Source organism: Diadema antillarum, unplaced genomic scaffold, assembly GCF_040938485.1.
Source record: "Diadema antillarum isolate AM-2024a unplaced genomic scaffold, OU_Dant_1.0 seq00000686_RagTag, whole genome shotgun sequence".
Taxonomy (NCBI): domain Eukaryota; kingdom Metazoa; phylum Echinodermata; class Echinoidea; order Diadematoida; family Diadematidae; genus Diadema; species Diadema antillarum.
The window spans coordinates 207,951-218,095 of NW_027271591.1; positions in this window are offsets into that span (position 1 = coordinate 207,951).

Here is a 10,145-nt window from a genome sequence, read left to right on the forward strand (position 1 = left end):
TGAGGGCTGGATCTGAACTAGATGTAGTTTTATGATAAACAGCCAAGTGCACCAAATGTTGTGTGTCAGATGGTGCGTTTATATCATACGTGCTGCAAAGTGCTCTAGACCGAGCATTTGTGACAACTTTAATGAGGTTAATAAATACAATTCCTCCAGCAGGTCGTGCATTGATCGTCCTAAGGAATTTCATGAATTTGAACACGGTCGTTATATTACCTTTATCAAAATATAGTTGATGTAGACCCTACGTGTCAGAGTGAATTTAACTTTGAGAAATATCCCCCGTTTACTCGAACATCAACAATCTGCATTACCAAATGTACGCAAACACACACACACACACACACACACACACACACACACACACACACACACACACACATTCAACCAGGATATACCTATACCACATTCTGAATACACGGTATGGGACTGAAAAATATATCTAAATATATATATTGGGGTAATATCACATTACCCCAATATACACTGTATTTCGTTGCTCGTACACGGGGCCGGGCGGAGACAGGTATCCCGTAAAGGTGGGTGGGGGCGCATAGCTGTTTATTTACCACTTCCATATCTAATCAGCTAAACAAACAAACAAACAAACAAACAAACAAACAAAGCACACACACACATAAAGGCCTCAGCAGGTATTTTCTCGTGCCACTATCGGGTTTCATTAGCTGGCAAGTAAAAAAAAAGCAATACAATCAACTGACAAGGATAGTTTCTTCAACAAGAAAAAATATATATATATTTTTTTTAATCTAAACAAATTTAAAGGGGGCACCCCTCCTGGATTCGCCACAGCGTACATTGCGTTGAACACATCATCAGTTTCTTTGCATTGTATCCATTACACTGCAAATACAAAATCAATATTGAATGAGATTTCCATTGGCACTGAGCTTCGAAATAAGCAGGAACATTTTATTCTCATCTATTGCCGTCATAATGCTCACACCTGAAACCAAATGAAAGTTAATGCCAATAAACTTTAATGCACCTTTGGCTATTGTAAACTATACCTGTATAACTATAGACCTGTATCACAAATGGCATCAACTCTACGACAGACTTGTCTTTTACCACACTTAAAGCAGATGCAAATCTTCCTATCCACGGAGTGACACACCTCACCATCATCTACTGCCATGACATAGGCACATGTTTATGTATTATGTATATGTATTTGTCCAGAATATCGGTGCACTTTGAAAACACTCACTGAGTAATAACGATCTTTTAGACATACTGGCTTTGGATGACAGCATTGAAGAGCGCGCATCATTTGGCAAGAGGTACAGTGGACTCCTGTTATATAAGGGAGTTCTCGGGACCGGCAGTTTTCTTTCGTTATACAGTATATTTGGAATTTCGTAATACACTTGTAACCGAACAACTGAAAATGATGTTGCAACGAAGACTCATGTGAAAAATATGTTGTACAGTATATACAAGTACGCAAACGTCCTTCCACTTTCCATTGCTCCATCTCATCACTTCGCCAAAGGAATCTTATTTGTTTCACAGTTCATATACATTATTCAACTAGAAAACGTGAATTTGAGAACGCAAAACAAATAGAAATATAGGCCTACACATACGAAGTGTAATGTGTTTGCTTTTGGACACTATCATCAAACCACACAAAACTACAGTATACTACATATAACCAATTACCCACACGCACATGTGATACAGTATTACAATAAAATAGGCAGAAAAAGGCACAATATATAACAATACAAATCGAACATAAATCAATTAGATTAAGTTTCATACAGTACAGATCGTTCAAGATTCGCATACACGTACATGTATTAACAAACGAAAGTAAATGTTCGCGTCATCGTGCTCACTTCAAATCTGCTCGCAGATGGTCTTCCATCAATGCAAAGTTCACCGTGCTTTGACCAAAAACATTTGTCTGCCCAACTGGAACATTAGCACGTTCATACATAGCAGATTTTTCGCTGATCTGCAGAATTTTCACAACTCTCCTCTTAAGAGTGTTTTAGCTACGAGAAAAAGGGCTGTCATGATCTTGTCCATAAACGTGAACAATGACAGTACAAATTCACTATGTGTTTTGCAGAGTAACGCTTAATAATTTTATCAATATTCATAAAAGAAAGAAAAAATTCTCAGATAAAGAGGTACAGTGCGTTCACAATAAGACACATGTGATTTGTCTATTCATTACATCGAGTTCATGAATTGTAGGAGAAAAATGCAGTATTCTATGGTACAGGCAGGAAAATCCGTCTGTCCGGAGTTTTTTTTTTTTTTTTTTTTTTGGTATTATTATCATTATCATTTTTTTACATTTACGGCTCTCCTCCGTAGACAAAGGATTTCCGTGAAGCCAGACGCAGTCTCCGCGGAACATATCCCCGACAATAAAGATACAGATCGATCTTTTTGGTCAATATATGGTACAGAAATGACAAACTATAACCAAACACAAAAACATATATGTAAACCAACGTTGATCTTGCATTACAAGGGAAGGGAACATATTTATTGGTAATAACAGCAATAGAAGTGCAGATGGACGTTATATCAAGCATAGCTTGCAATAATGGCCGGCCTTACTTAATAAACAATGACGTAAAAAGAGGGATATCTGATGTATAAATTCTGCTAGGGGTTCTAAATTTTGGTAAGAGTTTCTTTCGAGAATAGACTCCTTCATCAAGCTGAAACAGGGAAATATAACGAGTGAAATATCATCTTCTTTCATTTATGAGCAGGATTGGAAGATATGCCCAAAGCTTTTATCCATACTCAAATGTTATATCCGTACTCAGAGCTGATGTGTACTTAAAAATTTGCAAATTATACATTTGAACAAATGAATGATTTAAAAATAGGTAACGATGGATGGCATGGAGCATTTACCAAATTTCGCTGCCCATTTTGATGAAAGGCAATTTCAAACAACTGTCAGGAGATATCCATAACTAAAGAAAAGTGACTCTCAACACAACCGAAAAAGATTGCCATTACATAGGAGAAGAAGTGGAGAATGGCAAAATTGTTGACTTATGATGCTATACCACCAAAAAGACTACGACAACACATTAATATCATTGTATCACCATATCATTGCATAGAATACAAGTACATGAAATGTACATATCTGATGAGGCTGGCTTTATTCTCGATTCCTTTTAATGTCGACAACATTACGTCCACACAATAATGGTAAATACGTAATTGTTATCAGAAAGTGCAATGGTCTATGCTGCACAGTAAAGTTTAAATATCCACCAGCAAAGATTCTTTGGCAATAACGTTTGTCGGAAGAATAAGTTTAGACTCCTTCAAGGCAAAAAACATATTTACAACATGATACTGCACTATCATTCATCTATAGCAACTCGGCTCTTTCGTCTAATTACTGCATTTACAGTAAACCGTGAAAAAATCCAACAATCTGAGCTATACTGTACCCACAGACTCAGAATTCACGGCAATTGCACACATGACACTGTTGCCCATTGCTACTATACTTTACATGTCATAAAATTATAATAGCGTGTATTTATACACTGCATACCGACACAGCAATGAAGTTAACCCGGAGTATTTCTAGATGAATGCATGTAAAAATATCTCACGGCATGAAGCACTATGTACACACTTGTCTATACCCATTGGAAGCTACAGGAACGGCAGTGATAAGAATGTGAAGAGTACAATGAGTCACTCTATGTATGCTTAAAATAGATGTGAAATACTACAAACAAAATTCTTCAGAGAATATCAGGATTTCAAAATGTCATCTAGTGCGATAGTAAACACATTTTACTTGATTCTACCCCTTTTGCTCGGCTATACCAATTCTCTGTGCCAAAGAACAAAGCACATCAGGACTATGAAAGTTACTACAGAGCTTTGGAATTAGTCCAATACTGAATTCACATTTGACAAGCTCAGAAGATGCTTTATCATAGCCCCTGGGTAACTATGCATCGATATAGGAGGGGTTAAGACAAACTCAAAAACTATAGCTTTGCAAACTTACATGTTCCAAAACAATATTAGATATACGCATCACATAAACAATAATTATATATTCTTGATGTAATGAATAGCATTGCCCAAAGATACGCAAACTGTAATTTATTTATTTATTTATTTATTTCACATATTTAAAAAGGGCTAGCCCGTAAGTCAGCACTGGCTGGTTTTCATCGGGGCCCTTTAAAAAACACAACGCATAAAACATTCCAGAATTACATTTACTAACAAACATAGAAAAAGAAAAAATATTATTTACATTCAATACAATCAAAATCAACATATAACGCTTATACAGTCGTGTAGAACAATTTCAAAGACATGTAAATACTACAACGTTTCTAAATGAACAAAAATGAACTGGGAAAAACCACAGCAATAGCATTTATTGCACATTTATTGCAACAACCGATAAAACTGTGAAAGACCGTGTTAGTCATTGAAAAAAAAATCTCGATAATAAAACACACATATCATAGGCTCCTTTTGAACAATTCTAAGTTGGGGGAACATCGTGTCTCTAGATTCACACATATCATAATCTGCTTTTGAACAAAACTAAAGGCCGTGTCACACCAACCTTGCGTGCGACTTGCAAAGAACAATTTGACTACCCGGAGGTCCCCGTAGATATCCGCACATGACAGTACCTAGCATGTATCTCAAAAGTAGTCGCCCGGAGGTGCGCACGCATATTTTTTTACCCGCAACCGTGTTTAGGCCCTGTCACACCTTTCCGGGCAAGCTACTCGGGCTTGTTGCGTGTAGGGATTTTCTAGCATACCGGACATTCCTGAGGGCGGAAAAGGATTTGTGCGAGTCAGCGCATGTGTGTTACTTGCTGGACGCGTTATACTTGCGAGTATACTGTGTGACCTTTGCACCAGTCGCGTGGGGGCTGACAACTTAGTGAAGGAATTCCTCTAATGGAATGGCTGAAATCTCACAGAATTTCATTATCTTGGCTGCATACGGGACTGCGAAGTACCTGCGTGGGAATTGCCTGGAAGAACTGCCGCTAAGGGTCTCTACTGGCGTTCTGCGTGGACCTCTACGGGCATTCCCGCGACTCACCCGGAAAAAGTTTTGGTCATGCTCAAAACTTGGCTGCGGTTAAATCGGACTTGCGTGAGCACCTCCGGGCAACTACGCGCTAGATACTGTCAGGTGCGGACCAACTGCGGAGAGCTCCTTGGAGTAAATTTGTTTCCCCGCAAGTCAAGCCGCAGTAGTTCCCCCGTACGGTATGACAAGGCATGAATGAAAATCGCAAACATTCTTGTTCGCCCGCTGAAAATCTTCTACGTGCTGGAAACTATACCTCCTCGCCACAAGCCCGCGTTATGGTGTGACACGGCCTTAAGTTGGGGGAACATCGCGTCTCTAATGGTAAATTATTCCTGTGAGATACCGCTGTGCACACAAATGATCTCCTGTAAAATTCGGTATTACATCTCGGGATTTCAAGTTTTGCACTGCCCCGAGTTGCGTGTAACGCGTTGGGCTACTGCATCATGCATAACAAACTTATTTGCGAGTAAAAAGGGTGCAAGATGGTGCACACATTTAAATGTCATGCATGCCATTGCTTTTGAATACAATGTTTGTAACGTTGGCCAATTAAGTTGATTGAGCACTTGCGCGGATGGGGTTTCCCATGAACAGCCAGCTATAATGTAAGCGGCTCGCTTGTGTAACCTGTTGATGGTTTCGTAGTTTTGTCGTGACCTGTTGGTCCATACATTGCAACAATACAAGGCATGTGGGAGGATATAACCCCAGTATAATAGGCTGAGATAGTGAGTGTTGAACGCTCCCTTGAGCCTTCTAAGAAAACCTAATTTTTGCTTTACTTGCAGGGCGACTCTATCAACATGCTTGTTGAACTGCAAATTATCGTCTATCATAATTCCGAGACATTTATACTGAGAAACACATTCAACTGGGGTTGATCTTATCTGTACATATAATCTGCTGACATTTAAAGTTTGAACTTTTTACCTAGACCCAATTACCATTACTTTAGTTTTATTAATATTCAGAAGCAGTTTGTTTTTTTGGGTCCATATATGTAAACCTCCTGAAGAGCATGGTTCAGTTTTGACTGAATTTCATCCACGCTTCTACCTCGCACAGATAAAGTCGCGTCGTCTGCGAAAAGAAACATTTCTCCGTTGTGGATACTCATGGGTAAATCATTAATGAATATGAAGAAAAGTATTGGCGCTAACACTGAACCCTGTGGAACTCCGTGTTGTATTGCTCTAATAGATGATTTTTTTCCCTTTTACAGACACAAATTGACTTCTACCTTTCAAATATGAAGTAAACCATCGTACACTTCTATTTGTGCAACCTACAGACTTCAATTTCAGTAACAATATTTCGTGGTTTACTGCATCAAAAGCTTTTCTCATGTCAATAAATGCAACACCATTTACGTATCCGTGATCTACATTCCGAGACCACTGATCAACCATACAAAGAGAGGCGGTTTCGCACGAATGATTAGATCGGAAACCGAACTGTCTATCTGATAATACCTCGTTCCGATCAAATAATCTTGAAATGATACATTAACAATTTTTTCTAGTATCTTAGACAATATTGATAATAATGAAACAGGTCGACAATTTTCAACACTTGATTTACTTCCGGCTTTGTGTATGGGTTGGACTCGTGCGATTTTCCAATCTTCCAAAAATTCACCCTGGTCCAATGATAAATTAAGAATATGCGTTAAGCTTTGAATTACATTCGGGGCATTGCAAGCATATTTCAATAATTTTGTAGAAACATCGTCAGGACCAGCGGCTTTTTTAACTGGAATACGGTTGATTTCATTAACAATAAATTCATCTGTCACATCAGGGAGATCAAATGAGATGTCAGGGGGAACATAACCAACAGCCCTTTCATCATAAAACTCATTAATACCACCGCTATTTTCACAGATATCAAAGTTTGTTGGATTAAACAACATATCAACAGAATTTACAAAGTAATCATTGAATTGCTGAGCTATTTCTTCTGCATCAGACACTTCTTCACCATTTAACTCAAGCTTAATTTGATTATCATTCTTCGATGATGAAATAAGCTTTATATATTTTCCACATGGCGTTCAGAGTACCACCATTTTCACTTAATGAAATATTTATGTAATCATTTTTGGCTTCCTTGATTTTAGTGGAAATTTCATTCCTCAGGGATTTATACATGAGCCAGAAATGGGAGGTTTGTGGGCTGCTTGCTTTTTTAGACATCTTGTAGTACCAGTCACGCTTATTCATGGTGTCTATTAACAAAGTCACCAGTCACCCACGGACATAACTTTGACCTAAGGCGCTTCCTCTTCAGGGGAGCGTGTTCATTGACAGCTGTCATATACAATTTATACCACCTTTTTATAGCGTTATTCGGATCGGTATCATCTACAATATCTAAAAAAGGTAAGTTTCGTAACATATTGATAAAATTCTCGTGTGAAAAATGTCTATAACATCTATACTCAATTACATTATCAAACTGTTTGGTCTCCACCTTCGTAGTACCAAAAACAGTAAAAGTCAAATAATGGTCACTTATGTGTGTCTCAAAGACCCCAGTCACCTGATGTTCTTCGGGGTTGGATGAGTACACGTGATCGATCAATGACTTAGAGTTGGGCGTTACGCGAGTTGGTACATCAATAAGCTGGTATAGGAGATTAGTATTCATAACTAACAAAAGACTGCGAGACTGTGAGTTGTGATTATCGGGAAGAAGATCACAGTTTAGATCACCAACTATTATGATTTCTCCTTCGTTTTCGCTTATACAGTGAAGCATGTTTGATAATGTTACAAAAAAATCATTGGACGAGTTAGGAGGTCGGTAGATTACACATACAAACACTGGATTCATTCGTTTTAATTTAACTTTAATCCAGATGACCTCCAAATCATTTCCACAAATATCTATTTCACAGAAATTTAAGCTTTTTCTTACATACAGTGCGACTCCTCCCCCATATCTTGACCGATCTTTACGTATTACAGTAAAATTGTCTATAGATAAATCCGTATCTGAAATTGTTGCATCACAATGAGTTTCACTAATAGCTACAATATCAAAAGGATCATTATCTAACAACAGACTCAACTCATCTATTTTATTCGGAAGAGAGGCTACGTTAACATGACATATTTTAACCCAGAATAACAAACGTTGGGATTATACCATCAATGAGTTCGTGATAGCTGTTTTTGTTCTCCACAGAGTCTCTTTCATTACGTTGTATCTCTTCTACGTTTTCTTCATTCGCGACATAATTCACTGATTCTGCTGAGCTAGCAGTGTTTTCGCGGTCTGCAGGCAGTCCTTCCAATTTCGCGGAAAACCCTGCCCTTCGGAGTCTTCTTCCTGCGATGCCAGTCTTGCCGTCTGCGAAAAGGCGATGCATCGTCTCTGATTGTTGACCTGATGTGCTGGACAAGGTTTTGCGCGAAGACTTTTATCCCGTGTGCGTTTAGATGTACGCCATCTACGGCGATTTGGGTATTGGTATCTATGCAGTCGTTGTCAATGATGTTCCATGCTCGCTGATTGGCCAGAAGTTTTAGGTCAGCGTTTACGCGATGGGTCTTCCAGGAAATTGTCTGCGGGGCCTGTCTACGATGAATTATCGTCGAGATTGTGATAGACTTGAGCTCTGCAAAAGACTTTTGCATGTAGTCGCAGAGTGATGCCAATTTGGCGACGATTTCGTTAGGTTCGTCATCGGCCAAGTTATTGGTGCCAAGATGGAAAATGATTTCCGATGCGTTGTGTTTTCCAGCTAGATCTTTGGCTATGTCAAAGGCATCATCAATTCTAGCACCGGGAAAAGATTTGCACAATACCACTTTCCTTCGTGATAGCTTTTTCGGATCTATGTACTTGACCATTGAGTCTCCAACTAGCAAGATATCTGCCTTGAAGTCGCTGTCTGGTTGGCTAGATGCGTCATTGTAGAAAAAAATCATTCACTTCTGTTTGGCATGCCTGGGCAGTATTGTTTGATGGATTGACAAACATTTTGATTTCGTCATCCGTCTGAGTCGCCAGGGTGTTGTTTGACGTACTAGAATTCACTGGCTTGTTTTCCGCATTTGTCGGAGGTGCCTGAAAACTCAAGCGGGGATCATCGATATGATTCGATTCCGAAGCAGAACAAGAAGCCGTGAACACTTGTTTGTGTTTCCTCCTGTATTCATCCAGCTGTGAACAGAGTGATCCGTTTACGTTGTTAGTTTGAACATCGTTGGAATGGTGTGTGAGTTCCGTGACAGGTGATGATGGTGGTGACGTGTAACTATGGTCATCGTCACACTCCAATTGCTCCTCATTGTGACCCTCGCTGTTGACATCATCGTGTTTAGAGCTATCGGGGGTATTTGTCCCATTGTCCAATTCTGGACGTCGAACGGATTCCAGACGATCAAGTCGGGTTTGAATGGACCTAATCATGTCCGGCAGGGAGAGACATTGTTCACATAATCTGATTCCATCGTTGTCGGAGGCAGGGGATCTTCTACAAAGAGGGCACTGGCTTATGCCGTCATCTGAGATTGTGACAATGTGGCGGCTAGCATCATGTTCGCTAGAGTCGTTTGATTCTCGATCAGTCAGACAGGCGAAGTGCTTGCATATATCAATGTGTAGATAAGGCAAAATGTCATTCAGTAGATTTGTTAGATATTCGACACTATCTGTGTCGGTTTCCTTGCCGAGAAGTTCAGTTGTAGTTTTCAGATAATTCGTTGCTTTCATAAGGCTTACTTTCGTCACATATTTTGGTAGTTTGTATCGAAAGTTACTTTCTCCGGGAGTTCCGTGACAAGTGTTCGTTTTAAGCTGCGTCATTATTTATCTTGCACATTGTCCGAGAGATAAGATGTATATAACAGTATGAGCTCACCTGTTAACTTCTTAGAATGAAGAGTGATGGGTACATAACAAGTAAATCTGGTTTTTGCTCACCGATGAATCTGCGCACATCATGTTGAATCGGCTACGGCCGTTGTTGTACACACATGGGACTACGCAGATCCTTACTCCCAGGACTCAGTTCACTTTCGCTCACAGAA